Source organism: Bufo bufo, chromosome 4, assembly GCF_905171765.1.
Source record: "Bufo bufo chromosome 4, aBufBuf1.1, whole genome shotgun sequence".
Taxonomy (NCBI): Eukaryota; Metazoa; Chordata; class Amphibia; order Anura; family Bufonidae; genus Bufo; species Bufo bufo.
In genome coordinates, this window is record NC_053392.1 from 192,898,027 (window position 1) to 192,909,100 (window position 11,074).

Consider the following 11,074-nt stretch of genomic DNA (forward strand, 5'->3'; position numbering starts at 1 on the left):
TTTCTCAGATGTCGTAGTGCAATCTACGTACAACAACCAAACTCAAGACTAAAGCAGTATTGCAGTTCTAGTAAATAGAGGCTATTCTTTGTGGAATTATAAATTAAATGATTCCATACTTAATAATTAAATACTCTAGGAATTCCTCTTGGTTTTCTCTTTCTCTCTATGATTATATTATAGGAAGGTTTTGATGAAACAACAATGCCCATTTTGCTGTGCTTTAGCTGCAGTGTAAAGATGGTGCCGCATTCCACCACTCTGTCCGTTTTGATATGTAATACCAGGGTTGGACACACCGGATCACATACAAGAAGAGTATATACAGTAGGTCCCCTGCTCTCCAAAAGATTGTCAGCGAGCAGGACCCTTTTTTCTCTTTCTAACAATCCATCAATAATTTTGAAATGACAATGGGTCCCCTTACCCATACCAAAAATGCATAGGTTGCATGCACAATATGTTTGCCCTATGTTATAAAAGGCATAATATGGAACAGTTTTCTTTTCTTTTGCACAGTACTAAGGGCAGTTTGGGGTAAAGTCAGACCAGCATGCAGCATCCATTAGAGCATGCATATGTGGACTAAAGAAATATGGATACTGTTGCATGCTGGCTTTGTTGAATTGCTTTGACACAGTACTTGGGCCCTTGCCATTGGATGTTCCACTGAGATGTGAACTGAAGCACATTGAGCATATTGGTTGTGGATTTTCACATGGTATTGTAGGTTAAAGTCAGTAGAAAATGATTCACACTGATGCAATTAAGTGTCTAAGGCAAAAGATGTGTATTTTAAGCAGTTTACGATATCCCTCTGTAGTTTCAGTAAGCCATTAAATATCCCAAAAGGCCGTATAGATTCAGGACGCCTTATTTGAAATTTATAGCCTATGCCAAATTCCAGATAATGAATATAACTGTGCAATATCTCACATAGTAATTGTCTCCTGGCAAGTGTTCCATCTATGTCCTGACATTTAATACAAAATTAATATTAATTGAACAAATGATGTACAAAGATACACTCACTTTCATTAGGCTATGAAGAATATTGGAAATAAACAGTGATGATAAAACCTAATGGCTTCATGTATTTAGAAAACGGTTTAAAAAATGTCATTGATTTTTCGTATTTTCCATTTAACATAATAGTGTACATCTTTTACAATAGTCGCAGTAACTGTGCTTAACCAGGGTGGCAGCTGAAATAGTTTGAACTATAAGGAAACAGTTACAACTATATTGAATGTTATTATTTTGCAAGTACATTAACTTAAGATTAAAATATTTGCAAATGGTTGCTTGTTACTACAGGGAGTGCAGAATTATTAGGCAAGTTGTATTTTTGAGGATTAATTTTATTATTGAACAACAACCATGTTCTCAATGAACCCAAAAAACTCATTAATATCAAAGCTGAATATTTTTGGAAGTAGTTTTTAGTTTGTTTTTAGTTTTAGCTATTTTAGGGGGATATCTGTGTGTGCAGGTGACTATTACTGTGCATAATTATTAGGCAACTTAACAAAAACAAATATATACCCATTTCAGTTATTTATTTTTACCAGTGAAACCAATATAACATCTCAACATTCACAAATATACATTTCTGACATTCAAAAACAAAACAAAAACAAATCAGTGACCAATATAGCCACCTTTCTTTGCAAGGACACTCAAAAGCCTGCCATCCATGGATTCTGTCAGTGTTTTGATCTGTTCACCATCAACATTGCGTGCAGCAGCAACCACATCCTCCCAGACACTGTTCAGAGAGGTGTACTGTTTTCCCTCCTTGTAAATCTCACATTTGATGATGGACCACAGGTTTCTCAATGGGGTTCAGATCAGGTGAACAAGGAGGTCATGTCATTAGATTTTCTTCTTTTATACCCTTTCTTGCCAGTCACGCTGTGGAGTACTTGGACGCGTGTGATGGAGCATTGTCCTGCATGAAAATCATGTTTTTCTTGAAGGATGCAGACTTCTTCCTGTACCACTGCTTGAAGAAGGTGTCTTCCAGAAACTGGCAGTAGGACTGGGAGTTGAGCTTGACTCCATCCTCAACCCGAAAAGGCCCCACAAGCTCATCTTTGATGATACCAGCCCAAACCAGTACTCCACCTCCAACTTGCTGGCGTCTGAGTCGGACTGGAGCTCTCTGCCCTTTACCAATCCAGCCACGGGCCCATCCATCTGGCCCATCAAGACTCACTCTCATTTCATCAGTCCATAAAACCTTAGAAAAATCAGTCTTGAGATATTTCTTGGCCCAGTCTTGACGTTTCAGCTTGTGTGTCTTGTTCAGTGGTGGTCGTCTTTCAGCCTTTCTTACCTTGGCCATGTCTCTGAGTATTGCACACCTTGTGCTTTTGGGCACTCCAGTGATGTTGCAGCTCTGAAATATGGCCAAACTGGTGGCAAGTGGCATCTTGGCAGCTGCACGCTTGACTTTTCTCAGTTCATGGGCAGTTATTTTGCGCCTTGGTTTTTCCACACGCTTCTTGCGACCCTGTTGACTATTTTGAATGAAATGCTTGATTGTTCGATGATCACGCTTCAGAAGCTTTGCAATTTTAAGAGTGCTGCATCCCTCTGCAAGATATCTCACTATTTTTGACTTTTCTGAGCCTGTCAAGTCCTTCTTTTGACCCATTTTGCCAAAGGAAAGGAAGTTGCCTAATAATTATGCACACCTAATATAGGGTGTTGATGTCATTAGGACACACCCCTTCTCATTACAAAGATGCACATCACCTAATATGCTTAATTGGTAGTAGGCTTTCGAGCCTATACAGCTTGGAGTAAGACAACATGCATAAAGAGGATGATGTGGTCAAAATACTCATTTGCCTAATAATTCTGCACTCCCTGTATATTCTAAATATTCGCGAATTCTCGAAGTGTCGATATTCACGATTAATATTGGTCATTTGATTTTATTATCTTTCAAAAAGTAGATGTAAGTGGGAATATCCTACAAAAGACCCATATGAGAGCTCAATTTCATGTTAATGAATTAGTTTTAAATATCACTAAGGTTCCATTCACATGTGTCTGTTTTGTGGGCCTCAAACCACAAATCCGCCAAACATGGACACCTCTCCTTGTGCCTCCATGTCCATACAGCTGCACTGTAAGAGATAAGAAATGTCCTATCTTTGAAGTCAATAGGTCCTCACAGCAAGAGTGCACATGGCCAGTGTCTGTGTTTTGCGAGTCCATGCTTTGCAGTCCGCAAATCGGACATGGTCATGTGATTGGGACCTCAAACTGAGAAAACATTGAGAATTCGAGAAACGGCCCCATGAATAACCATTTTGTATGTTGCATACAAACAAGGGGAATTTGATCTCAGAGAGGATTGAGCTCCATAAGGCCCCATTCACATGTCCGCAATTCTGTTCCGCATTTTGCGGAACGGAATTGCGGACCCATTAATTTATATGGGGCCACACAATGTGCTGCCCGGATACGGAATTGCGGATCCGCACTTCCGGTTCCGCAATTTCATTCCTGAAAAAAATAGAACATGTTCTATTCTTGTCCGCGGACAAGATTAGGCATTTTCTATTAAGTGCCGGCGATGTGCGATCCGCGAAATGCGGAATGCACATTACCGGTGTCCGTGTTTTGCGGATCCGCAGATCCGTGGATCCGCAAAACACTAACGGACATGTGAATAGATCCTAATATTATACAGAGTAAGAGGGAGATGAATTGAGTAGGCAGTAGTCACACCAGTGTCAATTCATAAACATTGCATCATTTAACACGATTGATAAATCTTTATTGATTTATTATACATTTCTTACCCTCAGACCAGTTTTCATATTCAACAATGGGACACATGAACACCCAACTAGAGTTTTGCCTCAATTTTCATTTTTATTCTCTAGAATTATGGTTTCACCTATGCTAGACATCATTTCAAGATTAAAACACAGGACCAAATTAGGGCACAAAGTACTGGGGCCTGCTGAGTACCTCAACCAAATTGTTTAAAAAGGAAGGTCCCATAGGTAAATAATGCCATTAGAATTGCATTTTTTTAAAACTGGTTATCACTAGAGATGAGCGAATCGAATCAGACGAAGTGGAATTCGATCCGAATTTCAGGAAAAATTTGATTTGCAACAAATGAGAATTTCATTGCACTTCGTGGAAACAAAGCGCAATTTTTTCCTAAAATGGCGGCTCAATGGCGGCTACACGTGTGAGGACATGGGGCAAGGAACTCTAGGAAGGTGGGCTGACCCATAATGCCATGCATGTAGCCAATCAGCAGCCAGCCAACCCTGTGATGTCACAGCTAGTGTTGAGCAAGGGGCTGAGTCTCTTCCCCGCGTGTTTGTTGGCTTCTACGCAGCCAATAATCGTGCAGGTACGTACTGCCACTAACGCTAATGCCGTAACCATGTTGGTTACTGGCATTACAGTGATTGGCTGGCCGGAACGCCTCATCGGGTGCTATAAAGCACCCGATGACACGTGGTTCGGATCAGTCTTAGTCAGGGTGAGCTGTGCTAAAGAAAGCTGTGCTGTAGAAAGGACAGATAGTGTAGGGAATTGAATTTTATTTTTTTATTAGGCAGGGTTGGTGTTAGAGACCCAAAAGTCCTTTTAAGGACTATTGTTGTGTCTGGCAGCAATATATATTATTAGCGCAACCTGCGCTAAATTGCGTGCAATTCTTAAAGACCCAAAAGTCCTTTTAAGGACTATTGTTTGTATATGGCAGCAATATATATTTTTAGCACAACCTGCGCTAAATAGCTTGCAATTGTTTGGCCGCTGTACACAGCGACATTATCTGCGCTACATCTTCTGTGTAACGTGTGCGCAGCTGAAAAATATCTGTGACACCCAGTGTACTTTTTCAGTAGACGGTGTCCGCTACGGACAGTTACATTACCTGCCCTACATCTCCTGTATAAGGCTACTTTCACACTAGCGTTGTTTTAATCCGGCGTTCAATTCCGACACCGGAACTGCCCGCCGGATCCGGAAAAACGTGTGAAAACGGATTACATTTGAATCCTGATCAGGATTTTGATCAAAATAAAAAAATGCATTGGAAAAAACGGATCCGCCATTTATGGACTTTAACTTTTTTTTCACATTTTTCGGGTTTAACATGCAAAAGCCGGATCCGTTTTGACTGAACACACAGCGCCAGATCCGGCGTTAATGAAAGTCAATGGGAAAAAGGCCTGATCCGGCGTTCAGTCAAAGTTTTTCAGGCTTTTTGGCCGGAGGTAAAAATACTGCATGCTATGTTTTTCTGAAAAGCCTGATCAGTCAAAAAGACTGAACTGAAGACATCCTGATGCATCCTGAAGGACTGACTCTCCATTCAGAATGCATGGGGATAAAACTGATCAGTTCTTTTCCGGATTTGAGCCCCTAGGACGGAACTCAGTGCCGGAAAAGAAAAACGCTAGTGTGAAAGTACCCTAACGTGTGCGCATACTAAAAATATCTGTGACATTCGGTGTACTTTTTCAAAAGACGGTGTCCGCTGCAGACAGTTACATTACCTGCGCTACATCTCCTGTATAACGCTTGCGCATCCTAAAAATATCTGTGACATCCAGTGTACTTTTTCCGTAGACACTGCGGACAGTGACATTACCTGTGCTACATCTCCTGTATAATGTTTCTGCATCCCAAATATCTGTGACATTAACTGTAATTTTTTCTTAGCCGCTGGTGACAGCAAGGCCGTTAACTGTGGTAGCTCTCCTGTATAACGTTTCTGCATCCTAAATATCTGTGACATTGACTGTAATTTATTTGAATATACACTTAAAAAACTGCGCTACTGTATGTGTGACATACTTGCAAGCATAAATACCATTTAATATGATGAAGGCGAGCAGTAAGGGATGTGGAAGTGGCCGTGCTGATGATGGAGTACTCAGAGGCCGTGGCCCTGGGCGCGGTGAAACTGTGCCTGCTGCCAGAGCACAAGAAACACACTCATCCACAATAGCTAACTTCATGTTACAGTATGTAGGGCGGCACAGGACACCACTCGAAGTCAGACCAGTGCGACCAGGTGGTCGGTTGGATTGCAGCAGATAATGCTTCCAGTCGCTTAAGCACCACCCTGTCTTCCACAAAGTCCAGTCTCAGTAGCCAAGAGTCTGGTCAACAGAATCCTCACCCTGATCCTCCTTCCTCCCACCATAGAGAATCTTTGCAAATAAGTGATCCTACACTCGGATATTACAATGAGCTCTTTTCATCGCCATTCCTTAATTTGGGCCTCTCGCCAAGCCCGCTTGAAGAGGGACATGAGAAGATCTTGTGCCCTGATTCCCAAACTCTTGAGCATCCACAGTCAGAAGAAGATGTCGGTGGGGAACGGCAATTAGTGTTTCACGAGGTTGATGATGAGACACAGTTGTCAATAAGTGAGGTTGTTGTTAGGTCCACAAATCAGGAGGATAACCAGAGTGAGAAAGTGGAAGAGGAGGTGGTGGATGATGAAATCACTGACCCAACCTGGGAAGGTTGCAAGCCAAGTGAGGACAGCAGTACAGAGGAGGAGGGATCTGCAGCACCGCAACAGGCTGGAAGAAGCAGTGGGGGGGCAAAAGTAAGAAGGCTGGCCACACCAAACAGGCCCGCAACTGTTCCCCAGAGCACCCCTTGTGGAAATTTCCTTTGGCAAGGGGAAGGTGTTCCCAGTCTGGTGCTTTTTTGATGAAAGTGTGGACGATAAAAGAATTGTCATTTGAAACCTGTGCCGTACCAAAATGAGCAGGGGCGTGAACACTAGCAACCTCACCTCCACCAGCATAATCCGCCACATGGCATCAAAGCACCCTAATAAGTGGGCCGAACGCTTGGGTCAACAATCAACGTCTGCGGGTCACACCACTGCCTCCTCTTCCCCTGTGTTACATGCTGGCCAATCCCCTGTCCAAAACGCAGGCCCGGATGGCTCCCGCCCTGCACCTGGACTTTCGTGAGCACCATCAGCTAGCTCATCCACTTCTGTGTCCCAGCGCGGCCTACAGATATCCATACCCCAGGTCTTTGAACGAAAGCGCAAATACCCAGCGATCCACCCACAGGCCAAAGCACTAAATGCGCACCTTTCCAAATTGCAGTCCCTGGAAATGTTGCCATTAGACTTGTGGACAGTGAGGCTTTCCGCAGCCTGATGGCGGCGGCCGTCCCACTTGACTCACTACCCAACCGCCACTATTTTGCCCGGTGTGCCGTTCCCGCCTTACACCAGCATTTGTCCTGTAACATCACCTTTGTCCTGACCAACGCAGTTATTGGGAAGGTCCACTTAAATATTGACACATGGGCAAATGCTTGTGGCAAGGGACGCTACATTTCCCTGATGGCACACTGGGTGAATGTTGTGGAGGCCGGGAGCGAGTCGTATCCTGGGATGGCATTGGTGCTACCGACGCCAAGGATTGCGGGCTCTACTTCCTTCAGGATTTCCGCCACCACCTACATTAGTGGCTGCAATCCTCCTTTCTCCTCCTCAGCCTCCTCCTCCTCCACTTCCACCTCTAAATTGTCATCTTGCAGCACTAGTCAGCCATCAGTCAGTAGATGGAAGCAGTGTAGCACTGCAGTGGGGAAGCGGCAAATGGCCATGCTGAAACTGATTTGCTTAGGTGACAAACAGCACACCGCCGCAGAGCTGTGGCAGGGTATAAGGGACCAGACTGAGCTATGGCTCTCGCCACTCAATCTACAACCAGGCATGGTTGTGTTTGATAATGGTCATAACTTGGTGGCGGCTTTGGAGCTCGGCAAGCTCACACACATACCATGCCTAGCCCACGTGTTAAACTTAGTGGTTCAGTAGTTTCTCAAAACCTAACCCAATTTGCCTGAGCTACTGTTGAAGGTGCACCGCGTGTGTGCCCATTTCCGAAAGTCATCTACAGCTGCCGCCGGTCTAGCAATGCTGCAGCAGCACTTGCAATTGCCAGCTCACCGACTGTTGTGCGATGTGAGCACGCGCTGGAACTTCACGTTCCACATGTTGGCCAGGCTTTGTGAGCAGCAGAGGGCAGTAGTGGACTACCAGCTACAACATGGTCATTGCCTTTCCAGTCAGCTTCCGCTCTTCACAAGCGACGAGTGGGCATAAATGTCTGACCTCTGTGATGTTTTACGCAACTTTGAGGAATCAACACAGATGGTGAGCGGCTATATGGCCATTATCAGCATAACCTTCCTACTTCTGTGTCTACTGAAACGCTCGCTGCTCACAATGAAGGCAGATGCTTTGCATGTGGAAGAGGTGGAAATGGTGGAAGACAGTACACAGGGTGATAACCAGACCACCTTCATTTCATCTTCTCAGCGTGAATTGGATGATGATGATGATGATGAGGAGGAGGAGAAGGAGACGGTTGCCTCCGCTACAGAGGGTAGTACACATAGCAGGTTTATTCCATCTGTTCAGGGTGGGTGGACAGAAGAGGAGGAAGAGGATGAGGAGATTAAGAGTCATCCTCCTGATGAGGACAGCAAAGTCTTATCTGTTGGGACTCTGGCACACATGGCTGACATTATGTTATTTATTTAATTATTCATTTTATGCACTTATATAGCGATACTATATTCCACAGCAATTTACAGACATTAGCATCCAGCAGTCCCCAATGGGGCTCACAATCTAAGGTCCCTATCAGTATGTTTTTGGAGTGTGGGAGGAAACCGGAGTACCCAGAGAAAACCCATGCAATCACGGGGAGAACATACAAACTCCATGCAGATGTTGTCCTTGGTCGGATTTGAATTCAGGACCTCAGCGCTGCAAGGCACCAGTGCTAACCATTAAGCCACCATGCCATGTTATGCTGCCTTTTCCCTCGTGTTGTACGCATTTTGGCCAACACCGATTACTGGTTGTTCACCCTTCCTGACCCCCGCTACAAAGAGAACTTCTCATCTCTCATTCCTGTGGTGGAGAGGACTAGCAAAATGGTGCAATACCAGAAGGTCCTTGTGGAAAAATTGCTGAAAACGCTGGCGGCAGAGTACGTAGTTCATTGGGCAACCGAGGAGGGGAGACGAGGGGAACACACAGCAGTTCCAACAGAGGCAGGGCAACACTCTCCAATACGCAGCCAATAAACGTGCAGGTAAGTACTGCCCTCACTGTAATGCCAGTAGACATGTTAGCTACTGGCATTACAGTGATTGGCTGGCCGTAACACGTCATCAGGTGCTATATAGGCATGTTCTGCTCATTCGTAGTCAGGGAGAGCTGAGCATAGGAAGGGACAGAGAGTGTAGGGAGTATAATTGAATACTTTTTTGTACAAAAACGTTTCAGAGACCCAAAAGTCCTTGTAAGGACTATTGTGTGTGACAGCAGCAATATATATTTTTAGCGCATCCTGCGCTCAAAACCGTGTAATTGGCCGCTGTGGACAGTTAAATTATTCGCGCCACATCTCCTGTGTAAATTGTGCGGATCCCTAAAATATCAGTGACATCCAGTGTACTTTTTCCGTAGACGGTGTCTGCTGCGGATAATTAAATTATCCGCGTCACATCTCCTGTTTAAAGTGTGCACATCCCTAAAATTTCAGTGACATCCAGTGTACTTTTTCTGTAGACGGTGTCCGCTGCAGACAGTGAGATTAGCTGTGCCACATCTCCTGTGTAAAGTATGCACATCCAAAAATTATCTGTGACATCCAGTGTACTTTTTAAATAGACGGTGTCCGCTGCTGACAATGAGATTAGCTGCGCCACATCTCCAGTGTAAAGTGTGCGCACCCCAAAAATATCTGTGACATCCAGTGTACTTTTTCAATAGACGGTGACCGCTGCGGACAGTGAGATTAGCTGCGCCACATCTCCTGTGAAAAGTGTGCGCATCCCTAAAATATCAGTGACATCCAGTGTACTTATTCCGTAGACGTTGTCCGCTTCTGACAGTGATCTTACCAGGGCCACATCTGCAGTGTAACGTGTGCGCTTCCAAAAAATTTATGTGACATACATTGTAATTTTTCCGTAGACGGTGTCCGCTTTTGAGAGTGACCATACCATGGCCACATCTGCAGTATAACGTGTGCGCTTCAAAAATTTATCTGTGACATACAATGTAATTTTTCCGTAGATGATGTCCGCTTCTGACAGTTACCTTACTAGGGACACATCTGCAGTGTAACGTGTGCGTTTCAAAAATGTATTTGTGACATACAATGTAATTTTTCCGTAGGCGTTGTCCGCTTCTGACAGTGACCTTACCAGGGCCACATCTGTAGTGTAACGTGTGCGCTTAAAAGATGTTACTGTGACATACAATGTAATTTTTCCATAGACGGTGTCCATTTCTGACAGTGACCATACCAGGGCCACATCTGCAGTGTAACGTGTGCACTTCAAAAATGTATTTGTGACATACAGTGTACTTTGTCAGCTTTGAAACCATACTCCCCACAGAACCCAAAGACTTTGGTTTCCCGGAAGCAGCTCGGCGGGTCATGGGAATAACGTCGCCAGATCGCCGGTCATCATCGTTTATGGTTGGAACTACGACGGTATCGGATCATCTTCGAATCTTCCGACTTTCGTTCTTGAGTAATGAAAACATTCTTGGCAAATGCTTTTGCTTTGGTTCGTCTTGCGCCGGTCCAAGAAATTCACCTCTAGCGGCGCAATACGGATGCCCCCGGCCGTCCCTCTTAATCATGGTCCCAGTTCCGAAAACCAACAAAATAGAAAAGTAGTCTTATTCCATTATTCCTAGCTGAAGTATTCAGGCGACTTGGCCTGCTTTGAATACTGTACATTTTTTCAATGGTCAGCTAAGCAGCAAGCACTCTCCCATATTTTTTTAAATGGTCAGCTCACCTGCAGGCCCTCACCTAAAATCTTTTAGAGGGTCAGCTCACCAGCAGGCTCTCAACTACAATCTTTTACAGGGTCAGCTCACCTGCAGGCCCTCACCTAATTATACCTAATAGATAATTTGCACGCATGCCTCCTTGCTTGGATGTGGTAGCCATAGCCGTTTCTCAGGCTCCCTCTCCGGAATCAAACACTGATTCTCCCTTACCTGTGGTCA